Genomic DNA, 14513 nt, shown 5'->3' on the forward strand with positions numbered 1-14513 from the left:
TGCTCAAGGGAGAAATGCTGTGCTAAATACAAGCCAAGACTGGATTTTAGTATGGGAAGGCACATGAACTCAGAAGAAAAAGTGAGAATTTACATCCCACCTGCTAATACTGTGAGTAAATGAATTTATCTCTGAATCTTTAGTAGTCACATTTATTTAAATGGAGATGGTTAAGTCGAAAGGATGGTTAAGATGATTAAATGAGCCAATAATGAAAACAGCATGTCTTGTAATAGAAGCAGCTCACCTTTATTGAGTCCTGTATCATACTTTACATCTACTACCCTATTCAGTACCCAAAGGCCCCCATCATTTACCAGATGGGCGTCGAGCCGCACTGGGACCACCTGCAGACGCTGGACCGGAACCCACGTCTCTGCGGCTTTCGCGGCGTCTGCAGCGGCCAGCGCGCCTGACGTGGCGGCTCCGGTCCACGTCATACAATGCGGCTGCTCCGGCCACCCGCTGCCCAGCCACCGCAGGCCTCCTCTGGCTGCCCCTCAAGCAGTTAGCTCAAATGCCATTCCGGGCAGGGGCGCCAGTGCAGAAGGCCAACCTCCCCGCCAGGCCACTTCCACCAGGGGCCCTCCGCGGAGGCAGCACCGGGACCAGGAGGCGACTTCCAGGCTCGAGAGCCCGCCTCCCACGCCCTGCCCTCCCGCAAGGGCCTTCGACACACCTGCAGGGGCTCGGCCTCTGCTCCCGGCCCGCGCCGAGTCCAGGCCCCGCCCTTTGCGGCCCAGCGGAGACCCGGAGGCATCGGAGTCCTCTGCCCATCCTAGGGTATAAGTCAAAAACGCCAACGCCAGAAAGGAGATGGCACTGCACATGCGCAGAACGTCCCCCGAGCCCTAATCCAGAACTACGCTTCCCAGAAGGCCCGGCTGCGACTCCATCTTGGATGAGGTTATGAGGCGCGTCCTCCTCCAGCGGCCGGAGTGACTGCTGTCTGGTTTCCTGGAGCGGGCCCCAGCGTTGCTCAGTGATGGCTGGAGAGCTGCACGGCGCACGTCGGGGCGTGAAGACGGAAGGCCACAGTGAGGTGCTCCAAGGATCACTGATGGGCAGTTTTGTTAAAGTGGTTGAACTCCGTGGGTACAGGAGTACGTGGAGTAATGAAGGATATTGCCCTGTAACCGCTTCCTCTTAGGAATGCTAGCTTTCACAATTGTGCAAACGGTACGCGAAAAGTAATAAACTACAAAGTATGTATAAGCTAAAACAGAAAACGAGTATACCACTTCCCAAAAGCAAAAGCGCTTAATGTTAGGTGTTCATCCTTCTCATGAATTTACACAAATTTTAACCTAATGTAATAGAATATCATGACTATCATTTCACTAAGGAATATATATAGTCGTCCCTCCTTATCCCCGGGGTCCATATCTATGGATTCAACTAAGCTCGGATTGAAAATACTTAAAAATGATCTGGGCAGGGATGGCTTGTGCCTGTGATCTCAGCCACTTGGGAGGATCACTGGAGGCCCGGAGTTGGAGACCAGCCTGTGCAACCTAGTGAGACCTTCTCTAAAAAAGAAATGACTTAAAATTTTATATCTTACTGAGCATGTACCATCTTCTCCCCTTGTCGTTATACCCTAAACAATAGAGTAAAACTATTTACATAGTATTTACATTGTGTTAGGTTTACAATTAATCTAGACATAATTTAAAGTACACGGAAGGAGGTGTGTAGGTTATGCAAATACCAGGTTATTTTCTACCAGAGACTTGAACATCCCTGCATTTGAGTAATCCAGGGAGGTCCTGGAACTAATCCCCCTGCGGATACAGAGAGAGGACTTGGCTGTATATGTAAAGCAAATTATGTATTTCCTGGTCAATAACTTTATTACATTAAAACATGTAGAATCATCTAGAAAAAATATGTATATTTTTTCATCAGTTCCCCCATTTTATGGTGGTGATATGATAATGCCTCTCATTGGCTGATAACTGAGCTTAGGCATTTTGTAAGCACCATGCTAGCTGGAAGTGGTTTTTGCTGCTTAGTTTTTTTTTTTTTTTTTGGTACATAATGTACATATTTGTGGGGTACATGTGGTATTTTGATATATGCATACCATCTGTGATGATCAAATCAGAGTAATTACAATATCCACCACCTCATTTATCATTTCTTTGTGTTGTGAATATTCCAAATCTTCTAGCTATTCTGAAATACACAATAAATTATTGTTAACACTTGTCACCATACTGTGCTATTGAACACTAGGACTTATTCCTTCTATATTCCTCCTATATAGTCATGTGTATAAACACACATATATACATATAAAAATATGCACACATAATACACACACACACACACACACACACCACTTTTCTGGATGGGAGGTATTGAGGAAATAATTTAAAACAAAGCCTCTTGCCAACCCAGAAAATCCTCTCCACAGATGGAGAAAAGAACAAAACAGTTACATTATTGAATAAACATTAAACCAGACTGCGATGTGCGTCACAGGCAACCCACTAATGAGTTTATGAAGACAGGAAGAACTATCATTTTTTATATTAGCAGGTCTGATACAACGCATTCCATTTTCTCAAGGTAAAAGATAACTTGTCCTCAAGTAAGACAACTGTACAACACCATTTGCTATATATAATCCATCTGAAATTCACCTGATAATTAGGGTAGCCATCAGTGTTAGTTAATTGCCGTTATGTAAATGAAAAGTAAAGTTTCTGGTATCTCTATGACAGGCAGGTAGTTAATAGCAGGTAGGCAGGAGCCTGGGAGTTTACCACAGAGGCAGGGAGATGGGGTGCAATCTTCCTTGATGCTTACGTTTCAAAGACATGACCCAAGGCCATTAAGAAAGACCTTCCTGGGTTGTTAAACTAGCAAGAAGCTTATTTACTTTTTAAAAAGTTTTGCTAAATCTCACAGAGACAGAGAAAGGATTTACAATTACAAGTTTTCTTAAGGAAATGCTATAAGAAAAGAGAGGAGGAAAGGTCTTTTTTCCTTTTTGCAAGAAGGAAAATTAAGTTTTGTTTTGTTTTGTTTTTCTTTGAGACAGAGTCTCGCTCTGTCGCCCAGGCTGGGATGCAGTGGTGTGATCTCCGCTCACTGCAACCTCCACCTCCCGGGTTCAAGAAATTATCTGCCTCAGCCTCCTGAGCAGCTGGGATTACAGGCGCCCACCACCACACCCGGCTAATTTTCTTGTATTTTTAGTACAGATGGGATTTCACCATCTTGGCCAGGCTGGTCTTGAACTCCTGACTTCGTGATCCACCCACCTCAGCCTCCCAAAGTACTGAGATTACAGGCGTGAGCCACCGCACCTGGCCCAAATTTTTATATTTATATTTGCCCTTACAGAAAACTATAAAATTTAACACAATTTGAATCAAAATTTAAATAAAAAAATCTTAACGGGGACCTTAGTTTTGTTTTACTTGATAAAATAATTTTTAACTTCCTCTGGAAACAACCTCAGGGAATAGAAAGGAACTGAGGACTAAACTCTGATTTTTTTATCTTACCCAAATTTCTATCTAAGGGGTCTGAGGAGCTATGCCCTACAAACCATAAATTCACATCAGATGGGTTTTATTTAACCCTATGTAATGTGACTTACTTTCCAACCTGACTCTGGCATAACATTATGAGATGAGGAAGAAAATAAAATATTTTACCCCAAAAACATGTTTCTTTGTCACATTTTGAAATGGTTCTGCAAGCCGTCCTTTGTGGGGGAAAATTCGCATCTCTAAATAATCTCTATTAACATAGCGAGACCTTTTCCTTCCAGGCCCTTCCAATTCTGAATAGATTGACTGAGAGTCTAGCACCTTTTAAAGGGTCTGAATAGGAAACATTTGTCGTCTCTTGTTTCTAAGGACAGCCACTATGAGATTTCAAAAGAACCTTGGTCTCCACAATCTTTTATCTTAACCTGAACATTTCCTTTCTGTTGATCTCAGATCCTTAGACAAAAACTCAACCAATTGTCAACCAGAAAATGGTTAAATTTACCTATACCTGGAAGCACTCCCACCCTTCAAGTTGTCCCGCCTTTCTGGAACAAACCAATGTATTCCTTAAATGTATGTGATTGATGTTTCATGCCTTCCTACAATGTATAAAACCAAGCTGCACCCCCAACCACCTTGGGCACACTTTCTCAGGACCTCCTGAGGGCTGTGTCACAGGCCATGGTCACTCACATTTGGCTCAGAATAAATCTCTCTAAATATTTTACAGAGTTGACTTTTTTCATCGACAAAACTTTCTGAAAATGCAAATTTAAAAGGTAATTTAAGGCTGGGCCCGGTAGCTCACGCCTGTAATCCCAGCACTTTGGGAGGCCAAGGTGGGCGGAACACGAGGTCAAGCGATCAAGAACATCTTGGCCAACATGGTGAAACCCCGTCTCTACTAAAAATACAAAAATTAGCTGGGCGTGGTGGTGTGTGCCTGCAGTCCTAGCTACTCGGGAGGCTGATGCAGGAGAATCACTTGAACCTGGGAGGCAGAGGTTACAGTGGGCCTAGATAGCACCATTGCACTCCAGCCTGGTGACACAGTGAGTCTCTGTCTCAAAAAATAAATAAATAAAATAAAAAGTAATTTAAGTTTTGTGCTAGTTTCGAAAAAGCACAGAAAGATCCAAATATACATGAGAATTTAGTATATGTTAAAATTTTCATTGAAAACAAAATAGTGTGGAGATATGTATATATATATATATATATATATACACATACTTTTTTCTTTTCTTTCTAATTTGGTCTTGAGGTCTGTCTCTCCTGAGGTTGACTATAAACTATCCCTGTGGGACTCCTGGGATTAGGTGTCATGTATATTTGGTGTGCCATAAGTTAAAAGTTTCATTTCAAATTTACTAAAAATCCACCCTTAATTTTTTTTTAATTATACTTTAAGTTTTAGGGTACATGTGCACAACGTGCAGGTTAGTTACATGTATACATGTGCCATGTTGGTGTGCTGCACCCAGTAACCCGTCATTTAACATTAGGTATATCTCCAATTGCTATCCCTCCCCCCTACGCCCCCCACAACAGGCCCCAGTGTGTGATGTTCCCCTTCTTGTGTCCATGTGTTCTCATTGTTCAATTCCCACCTATGAGCGAGAACATGCAGTATTTCGTTTTTTGTCCTTCTGATAGTTTGCTGAGAATGGTGGTTTCCAACTTCATCCATGTCCCTACAAAGGACATGAACTCATCATTTTTATGGCGACATAGTATTCCATGGTGTATATGTGCCACATTTTCTTAATCCAGTCTATCATTATTGGATATCTGGGTTGGTTCCAAGTCTTTGCTATTGTGAATAGTGCTGCAATAAACATACATGTGCATGTGTCTTTACAGCAGCATGATTTATAATCCTTTGGGTATATACCCAGTAATGGGATGGCTGGGTCAAATGGTATTTCTAGTTCTAGATCCCTGAGGAATCGCCACACTGACTTCCACCATGGTTGAACTAGTTTACAGTCCCACCAACAGTGTAAAAGTGTTCTTATTTCTCCACATCCTCTCCAACACCTGTTGTTTCTTGACTTTTTAATAATCACCATTCTAACTGGTGTGAGATGGTATTTCACTGTGGTTTTGATTTGCATTTCTCTGATGGCCAGTGATGATGAGCATTTTTTCATATGTCTTTTGGCTGCATAAATGTCTTCTTTTGAGAAGTGTCTGTTCATATCCTTCACCCACTTCTTGATGGGGTTGTTTGTTTTTCTCTTGTAAATTTGTTTGAGTTCATTGTGGATTCTGGATATTAGCCCTTTGTCAGATGAGTAGGTTGCAAAAATTTTCTCCCATTCTGTAGGTTGCCTGTTCACTGTGATGGTAGTTTCTTTTGCTGTGCAGAAGCTCTTTAGTTTAATTAGATCCCATTTGTCAATTTTGGCTTTTGTTGCCATTGCTTTTCGTGTTTTAGACATGAAGTCCTTGCCCATGCCTACGTCCTGAATGGTAATGCCTAGGTTTTCTTCTAGGGTTTTTATGGTTTTAGGTCTAACATTTAAGTCTTTAATCCATCTTGAATTAATTTTTGTATAAGGTGTAAGGAAGGGATCCAGTTTCAGCTTTCTCCATATGGCTAGCCAGTTTTCCCAGCACCATTTATTAAACAGGGAAGCCTTTCCCCATTACTTGTTTTTCTGAGGCTTGTCAAAGATCAGATGGTTGTAGATATGCGACATTATTTCTGAGGGCTCCGTTCTGTTCCATTGGTCTATATCTCTGTTTTGGTACCAGTACCATGCTGTTTTGGTTACTGTAGCCTTGTAGTATAGTTTGAAGTCAGGTAGCGTGATGCCTCCAGCTTTGTTCTTTTGGCTTAGGATTGACTTGGCAATGCGGGCTCTTTTTTGGTTCCATATGAACTTTAAAGTAGCTTTTTCCAATTCTGTAAAGAAAGTCATTGGTAGCTTGATGGGGATGGCATTGAATCTATAAATTACCTTGGGAAATATGGCCATTTTCACGATATTGATTCTTCCTGCCCATGAGCATGGAATATTCTTCCGTTTGTATCCTCTTTTATTTCATTGAGCAGTGGTTTGTAGTTCTCCTTGAAGAAGTCCTTCATATCCCTTGTAAGTTGGATTCCTAGGTATTTTATTCTCTTTGAAGCAATTGTGAATGGGAGTTCACTCATAATTTGGCTCTCTGTCTGTTATTGCTGTATAAGAATGCTTGTGATTTTTGCACATTGATTTTGTATACTGAGACTTTGCTGAAGTTGCCTATCAGCTTAAGGAGATTTTGGGCAGAGATGATGGGGTTTTCTAGATATACAATCATGTCATCTGCAAACAGGGACAATTTGACTTCCTCTTTTCCTAATTGAATACCCTTTATTTCCTTCTCCTGCCTGCCCTGGCCAGAACTTCCAACACTATGTTAAATAGGAGTGGTGAGAGAGGGCATCCCTGTCTTGTGCCAGTTTTCAAAGGGAATGCTTCCAGTTTTTGCCCATTCAGTATGATATTGGCTGTGGGTTTGTCATAGATAGCTCTTATTATTTTGAGATACATCCCATGAATACCTAATTTATTGAGAGTTTTTAGCATGAAGGGTTGTTGAATTTTGTCAAAGGCCTTTTCTGCATCTATTGAAGTAATCATATGGTTTTTGTCATTGGTTCTGTTTATATGCTGGATTATGTTTATTGATTTGCATATGTTGAACCAGCCTTGCATCCCAGGGATGAAGCCCACTTGATCATGGTGGATAAGTTTTCTGATATGCTGCTGGATTCGGTTTGCCAGTATTTTATTGAGGATTTTTGCATGGATGTTCATTAGGGATATTGGTCTAAAATTCTCTTTTTTTGTTGTGTCTCTGCCAGGCTTTGGTATCAGGATGATGCTGGCCTCATAAAATGAGTTAGGGAGGATTCCGTCTTTTTCTATTAATTGGAATAGTTTCAGAAGGAATGGTATCAGCTTGTCCTTGTACCTCTGGTAGAATTCAGCTGTGAATCCATCTGGTCCTGGACTTTTTTTGATTGGTAAGCTATTAATTATTGCCTCAATTTCAGAGCCTGTTATTGGTCTATTCAGAGATTCAACTTCTTCCTGGTTTAGTCTTGGGAGCCACCCTTAATTTTTAGAAGTCAGTAAGTTCCAAGAGAAGTAGCAATTTGAGATCACTGGCGAAGGCTTCACACAAGGTGAATTTTTACCTTGGGTTTCTCGACAGCATAAGGAATAAAACTGTTCTTTTGAAATGAAGAAGAGAACCACCTAGGAGACTATCACCCTGACCTGAGGACTTCACTAGGGATTCAGGAAAGAAGACACAGAAAGAAAGCAATCCTCAAGGTATTATATCTGAATAATTTATTTTTTATTTAAAAATTTTTTTATTGAAGTATAAAAAATACAAAAGTATGCAATGGCATGTGTATCACTGTATAATTGATAAGTGAATGATGAAGAGAGCTGAACACAACCACGTAAACACCAAAAAGTCGAAAGATAATATTACCAGTGCCTGAAGTCTCCCTGAAGGACCCATTCTCTATTATTACTCTCCTTCTCAAAAGTAGCCCCATCCTGATTTCTATTTTTTTGTTTTTGTTTTTTTTTTTTGTTTTTTGTTTTTTGTTTTTTTGAGATGGAGTTTCTCTCTTGTTGCCCAGGCTGGAGTGTAATAGCACAATCTCAGGTCACTGCAACCTCTGCCTCCTTGGTTCAAGTGATTCTCCTGCTTCAGCCTCCCAAGTAGCTGGGATTACAGGCATGTGCCACCATGCCTGGCTAATTTTTTGTATTTTTAGTAGAGACAGGGTTTCACCATGTTGGCCAAGCTGGTCTGGAACTCCTGACCTCAGATGATCCACCCACCTCGGCCTCCAAAAATGCTGAGATTAAAGGCGTGGGCCACCATGCCCGGCCCCCATCCTCACTTCTAACAATAAAGACCAGTTTTGCAATTTATTATTGCAATTTCTTTTACTCATTTATTTTGAGGTAATCTTATTTATTAATTTTTTTTGAGACAGAGTCTCACTCTATTGCCCAGGCCAGTGCAGTGGTGCAATCTCGGCTCACTGCAACCTCTGTCTCCCAGGTTCAAGCTATTCTTGTGCCTCAGCCTCCAAAGTAGCTAGGATTACAGGTGTGTGCCACCATACCCAGCTAATTTTTTCTATTTTTAGTAGATTTGGGGTTTTACCATGTTGGCCAGGCTGGTCTCAAAATCCTGACTTCAGGTGATCCATCCGCCTCCACCTCCCAAAGTGCTGGGATTACAGGCATGAGCCACTGTGCCTGGCCTGAAGTAATCTTTAACTTGGAAAATAAATTGCAAAGTAGGATAAAGAATTCTCGTATAGGCCAAGCTGGTCTCGATCTCCTGACCTCGTGATCCACCCATCTCGGCCTCCCAAAGTGCTGAGATTACAGGTGTGAGCCACCATGCCCAGCCTTCAATGAAGACTTTTATAGATAATTGTTTTTCTGATTCAAGATCCAATTCAAAAACTGTTTCTGGGCCGGGTGTGGTGGCTCATGCCTATAATCTAAGCACTTTGGGAGGTCAAGGCAGGTGGATCACTTGAGGTCAGGAGTTTGAGACTAGCCTGGCCAACATGGTGAAACCCCATCTCTATGAAAAATACAAAAACTATCTGGGTGTGGTGGCCCAGGTCTGTAGTCCCAGCTACTCAGGAGGCTGATGCAGGAGAATCGCTTGAACCCAGGAGGCAGAGGTTGCAGTGAGCTGAGATCACGCCACTGCACACCAGCCTGGGCAATAGAGGAAACTCTGTCTAAACAAACAAACTAAAACAAAAACCGTTTCTGGCCAAAGTAGAGTAACAGGGACTGGATTTACCTTCCTGCCTAAAACAACTGAAGAAACCAGATAAAATATATGAAACAATGGTTTCAAGTCACTGGATATCAGGCAATGAGCACAATGAGCCATGAAACATGAAATAAGTAAGCTCTACATTTGCCACAGCTTACTGCCTTAGAAGAGTTTCCAGGCTGTGGCACAAGGAGGAGGATCCCAGATTGAGCATAGTAAACTCCTTGAATTGAGGAGACGCAGCTGAGAGTCCAGAGAGACCAAGGCAGCTAGAGTTTGCGGGACAAATTACCAAGGAAGAGAGCTGCACAGAGAGACAGTTCTGGTGATCTTCAGAAAGTCCCCTTGATAGCTCAGCAGAGTGCTGTCTGGAACATGCATATAAGGAAACCGCCTGAGGCTGGGGAATCATCCAAAAAGACTGAGGAGAATAGAGCCCCGTGATGCCGGGAAAAGTGCCTGCTGTCACCAGCCAGAGTGAAAAAATCATGATTCATGAACATGGGGTAGAGTACTCAGAATGGTCTTGTCTCAGCAACAAAGAATAATTAGCCTTAGAATAAACACTACAAATCTTAAAAGCAAGACCCAACACTATCAATTAACTGCACCCCAGAAGAAGCCTCAAGAATATTTAGAGAAATACAAAAACATTTTATGGGGCTAAAAGCATCATAAAATTCATAATATCTGCTAATCTCATTCAAAGATTAGCAGGCTTGGCAGGAGCAGTGGCTCATGCCTGTAATCCCAGCACTTTGGGAGGCCAAGGTGGGCAAATCACCTGAGGTCAGGAGGTCGAGACCAGCCTGGCCAGCATGGTGAAACTCTGTCTCTACTAAAAATACAAAATTTAGCTGGGCGTGGTGGCGGGCACCTGTAGTCCCAGCTACTCAGGAGGCTGAGGCAGGAGAACTGCTTCAACCAGGGAGGTGGAGGTTGCAGTGAGTTGAGATCATGCCATTGCATTCCCATCATGCTGGGCAACAGAGCAAGACTCCATCTCAAAAAAAACAACAAAAAAAGATCAGCAGGTTTGCGAAGAAACAGGAAAATAACAACTCACTATGAGGAGAAAAATCAACTATGCAAAACTGACCCAGAACTGATACACATGTCAGACTTAGCAGATAAGGACATTAACCAGGTTTCCATAACTGTGTTCTAGATGTTCAGAAACAAGCAGAGACATAGAAGATATTTTTTCTTTTTTTCTTTGAGACGGAGTGGCACAATCTCGGCTCACTGCAGTCTCCACCTCCTGGGTTCAAGCGATTCTCCTGCCTCAGCCTCCCAAGTACCTGGGATTACAGGCACATGCCACCATGCCTAGCTAATTTTTGTATTTTTAGTAGAGGCGGGGTTTCACCATGTTGACCAGGCTGGTCTTGAACTCCTGACCCAGTGATCCACCCACTTTGGCCTCCCAAAGTGCTAGGATTACAGGTGTGAGCCACCCCACCTGGCCGACATGGAAGATATTAAAAGATCAAACCGAACACGTAGAGATGGAACCTACAACATCTGTGATGAAAAATACACTGAATGTGATTAATAGCAGATTAGAAACTGAAGAAAAGATTGGTACATTTTAAGATAGCAGAAGAAAGTTCAAAATGAAACAATAATATAAAAAATAAGAAAGAAGCATCAGTGAGCTGTGGGACAACTTTAAGCTGTCTGACATATATGTAATTGAAATCCACAAGGAGAAGAGGGTGGAGAAGGGGAAGGTAAAATTTTTATTTGAAACATTAATGGCCAGATATTTTATACGTTTTATGAAAACCATAGTTGGGAGAACCAGGAAGCTTGATAAACTACAATCTGCAATTATAGTTTGAGATCTCAAACTCCTTCTCAATATTTGGTGGAATAGAAAATCAGCAAGGATATCAAAAACCTAAACAACACTATCAACCATGTTAGGTTATTGACCTAATATTTATTAAAAAATCCATTTTCCTGGCCAGGTGCTGTGGCTCATGCCTATAATCCCAGCACTTTGGGCGGCTGAGGTGGGTGGATCACCTGAGGCTGGGACTTTGAGACCAGCCTGTCCGACATGGAGAAACACCATCTCTACTAAAAATACAAAAATAGCCGGGCATGGTGGCACATGCCTGTAATCCCAGCTACTTGGGAGGCTGAGGCAGGAGAATCGCTTGAACCCAGGAGGCAGAGGTTGCAGTGAGCCACGATCATGCCATTGCACTCCAGCCTGGGCAACAAGAGCGAAACTCCATCTCAAAAAAAAAAATTCCATTTTCCAACAACAAAAACACTGAACTCCAGCCTGGGTGACAGAGCAAGACTCCATCTCAAAAAATAAAAAATAATCCATGGGTCAAATTGAAAATTAAAGGGGGAAAACTTTTCAAGTACACATGGAATATTTACCAAAAATGACTATAATTTAGGCCATAAAAGATATCTCATAAATTTAAAAGATTCAAGTCATTCAAAATATATTCTTTGGCCATATGGAGTTAAATTATAAATTAATACCTAATTATATTTGGATAATAATCAAATATTTGGAAACTAAATACCAAACACATTTCTTCTTCTTTCTCCTCCTCTTCTTCCTTTTCCTCTTCTCTCCTCCTCCTTCTCCCCTTCCCCGTTTGCCTCCTCTTCCTCTTTCTTATTCTTTCTCCTTCTCCTTCTTCCTCTTTTTCCTTCTCCTTATTCTTCTTCCTTTTCTTTTTTGTTGCCTAGGTAGGAGTGCAGTGGTGTGATCATGGCTGACTGCAGCCTCCACCCTGGGATGAGGTGATCTTCCACTCTCAGCCTCCCTAGTAGCTAGGACTATAGGCATGTGTCACCATGCCTCCAGCTGTTTTTCTTATTTTTTGTAGGCAGCGAGTCTCACCGTGTTGCCCAGGCTGGTCTCAAACTCCTGGACTCAAGCTATTCTCCTGCTTTGGCCTCTCAAATGCTGGGATTAGAGGCATGACCCACTGCACACAACTTAAATAACATACTTCTAAATAACCCATGGGTCAGGCTGGGCACGGTGGTTCAAGCCTGTAATCCCAGCACTTTGGGAGGCTGAGGCGGGTGGATCAGGAAGTCAGGAGTTTGAGACCAGCCTGGCCAACATAGTGAAACCCCGTCTCTACTAAAATACAAAAAATTAGCTGGGTGTGGCGGCGTGCACATGTAGTCCCAGCTACTCGGGAGGCTGAGGCAGGAGAATTGCTTGAATCTGGGAGGTAGAGCTTGCAGTGAGCTGAGATCATGCCACTGTACTCCAGCCTCGGTGACAGAGCAAGACTCCATCTCAAAAAATAAAAAATAACCCATGGGTCAAATTGAAAATTAAAGGGGGAAAACTAGAAGGTAATTTGAACTGAATGAAAATAAAAACACATCACAATTTATGGGATGCCATTAAACCTGCACTTGGAAGAAAATTTATAGCACTAAACATTCAAAAAAGAAGTCTTTAATGAATGACCTCAGCTTCCCACCTTAACAAACTAGAAACATTTAAGAGCAAAAATAGCTAAAAGTAAGCAAGAGAAAGGAAATAATAAACACCAGAGTGGAAATCAATGAAATAGAAAAAAAATAGAGAAAATAAATTAACTGAAAAGCTGGTCCTTTGAGAAGAGAAATAAAATTGACAAGCCTCCAGCCAGAGCGATTAGGAAACGAGGGAACAAACAAATGACTAATATCAGGAATTAGAGTGGTTATATCTGCCAGGCGCAGTGGCTTACGCCTGTAATCCCAGCACTTTGGAAGGCTGAGGCAGGCAGATCACGAGGTCAGGAGTTCAAGACCAGCTTGACAAACATGGTGAAACCCCATCTCTACTAAAAATACAAAAAGTAGCTGGGGGTGGTGGCTCACACCTGTAATCCCAGCTATTCAGGAGGCTGAGGCAGGAGAATTGCTTGAACCCAGGAGACGGAGGTTGCAGTGAGCCAAGATCATGCCATTGCGCTCAGCCTGGGGGACAGAGCCAGACTGTCTCAAAAAAAAAAAAAAAAGGTACAGATTCTACAGACATTAAAATTAAGCAAGGGGCTGGGCGCCGTGGCTCACGCCTATAATCCCAGCACTTTGGGAGGCTGAGGTGAGTAGATCACCTGAGGTCAGGAGTTTGAGACTATTCTGGCCAACATGATGAAAGCCTGCCTCTACTAAAAGTACAAAAATCTCTCCAAGATTGGGAACAAGGCAAGGATTTCCACTCACACTGCATCTATTCTACATTATTCTGGAGGATCTGCTAGTACATTCAGGCAAAATAAAGAAAGAAAGTAGGCTGGGTGCAGTGGCTCATGCCTGTAATCCCAGCACTTTATGTAGCCAAGGCAGGTGGATCACAAGGTCAGGAGTTCGAGACCAGCCTGACCAACATGGTGAAACCCCGTCTCTACTAAAAATACAAAAATTAGCTGGGTGTGGTGGCACACACCTGTAGTCCCATCTACTCAGGAGGCTGAGGCAGGAGAATCACTGGAACCCGGGAGGCGGAGGTTGCAGTGAGCCAAGATCGCACCATTGCACTCCAGCCTGGACGACAGAGCAAGATTCTGTCTCAAAAAAAAAAAAAGAAAAGAAAAGAAAAGAAATAAAGTAGTTGGCCAGGCACGGTGGCTCATGCCTGTAATCCCAGCACTTTAGGAGGCCAAGGCGGGCAGATCACCTGATTTCAGGAATTTCCGACCAGCCGGGTCAACATGGCAAAACCCCATCTCTACTAATAGTCAGGTGTGGTGGTGCCTGCCTGTAATCCCAGCTACTCGGGAGGCTGAGGTAGGAGAATTGCTTGAACCTAGGAGGTGGAGGTTGCAGTGAGCCAAGATAGCCAAGATCACCAAGATCAGGCAACTGCACTCCAGCCTGGCCAACAGAGGGAGACTCTGTGTCAAAAATAAAAATAAAAATAAAGTGGTTGACTTCTGGAATGGCAAAATAATTTCCATGAATCTTCTCTCTAGTGAAACAACCTTACCTGGTGAATCTTTTTTTAAACAACCATTTAATGTTTTTGAAAGTTGTTTGTTGTTGTTGTTTGTTTGAGACAGAGTTTTGCTCTTGTTGCCCAGGCTGGAATGCAGTGGCACAATCTCAGCTCACCGCAACGTCCACCTCCCAGATTCAGGCAATTCTCCTGCCTCATCTTCCCAAGTAGCTGGGATTACAGGCACGAGCCACCACGCC

The 14513-nt window shown here is 42.6% G+C and overlaps 1 long non-coding RNA gene across 2 annotated transcripts in view; it reads left to right on the forward strand.

The window, feature by feature from the left end:
- Positions 1–400: 400 nt before the first annotated feature.
- Positions 401–14513, forward strand: part of LOC134736369 (uncharacterized) — a 41751-nt gene continuing 27638 nt past the window's right edge. For both annotated transcript variants that reach the window (XR_010120344.1, XR_010120345.1), the window contains exons 1-2: positions 401–1179; positions 7719–7840. This is a non-coding gene — a long non-coding RNA (uncharacterized lncRNA). The remainder of the gene's footprint in view (positions 1180–7718; positions 7841–14513) is intronic.

The sequence above is a fragment of the Symphalangus syndactylus genome, chromosome 4 (assembly GCF_028878055.3).
Source record: "Symphalangus syndactylus isolate Jambi chromosome 4, NHGRI_mSymSyn1-v2.1_pri, whole genome shotgun sequence".
Taxonomy (NCBI): domain Eukaryota; kingdom Metazoa; phylum Chordata; class Mammalia; order Primates; family Hylobatidae; genus Symphalangus; species Symphalangus syndactylus.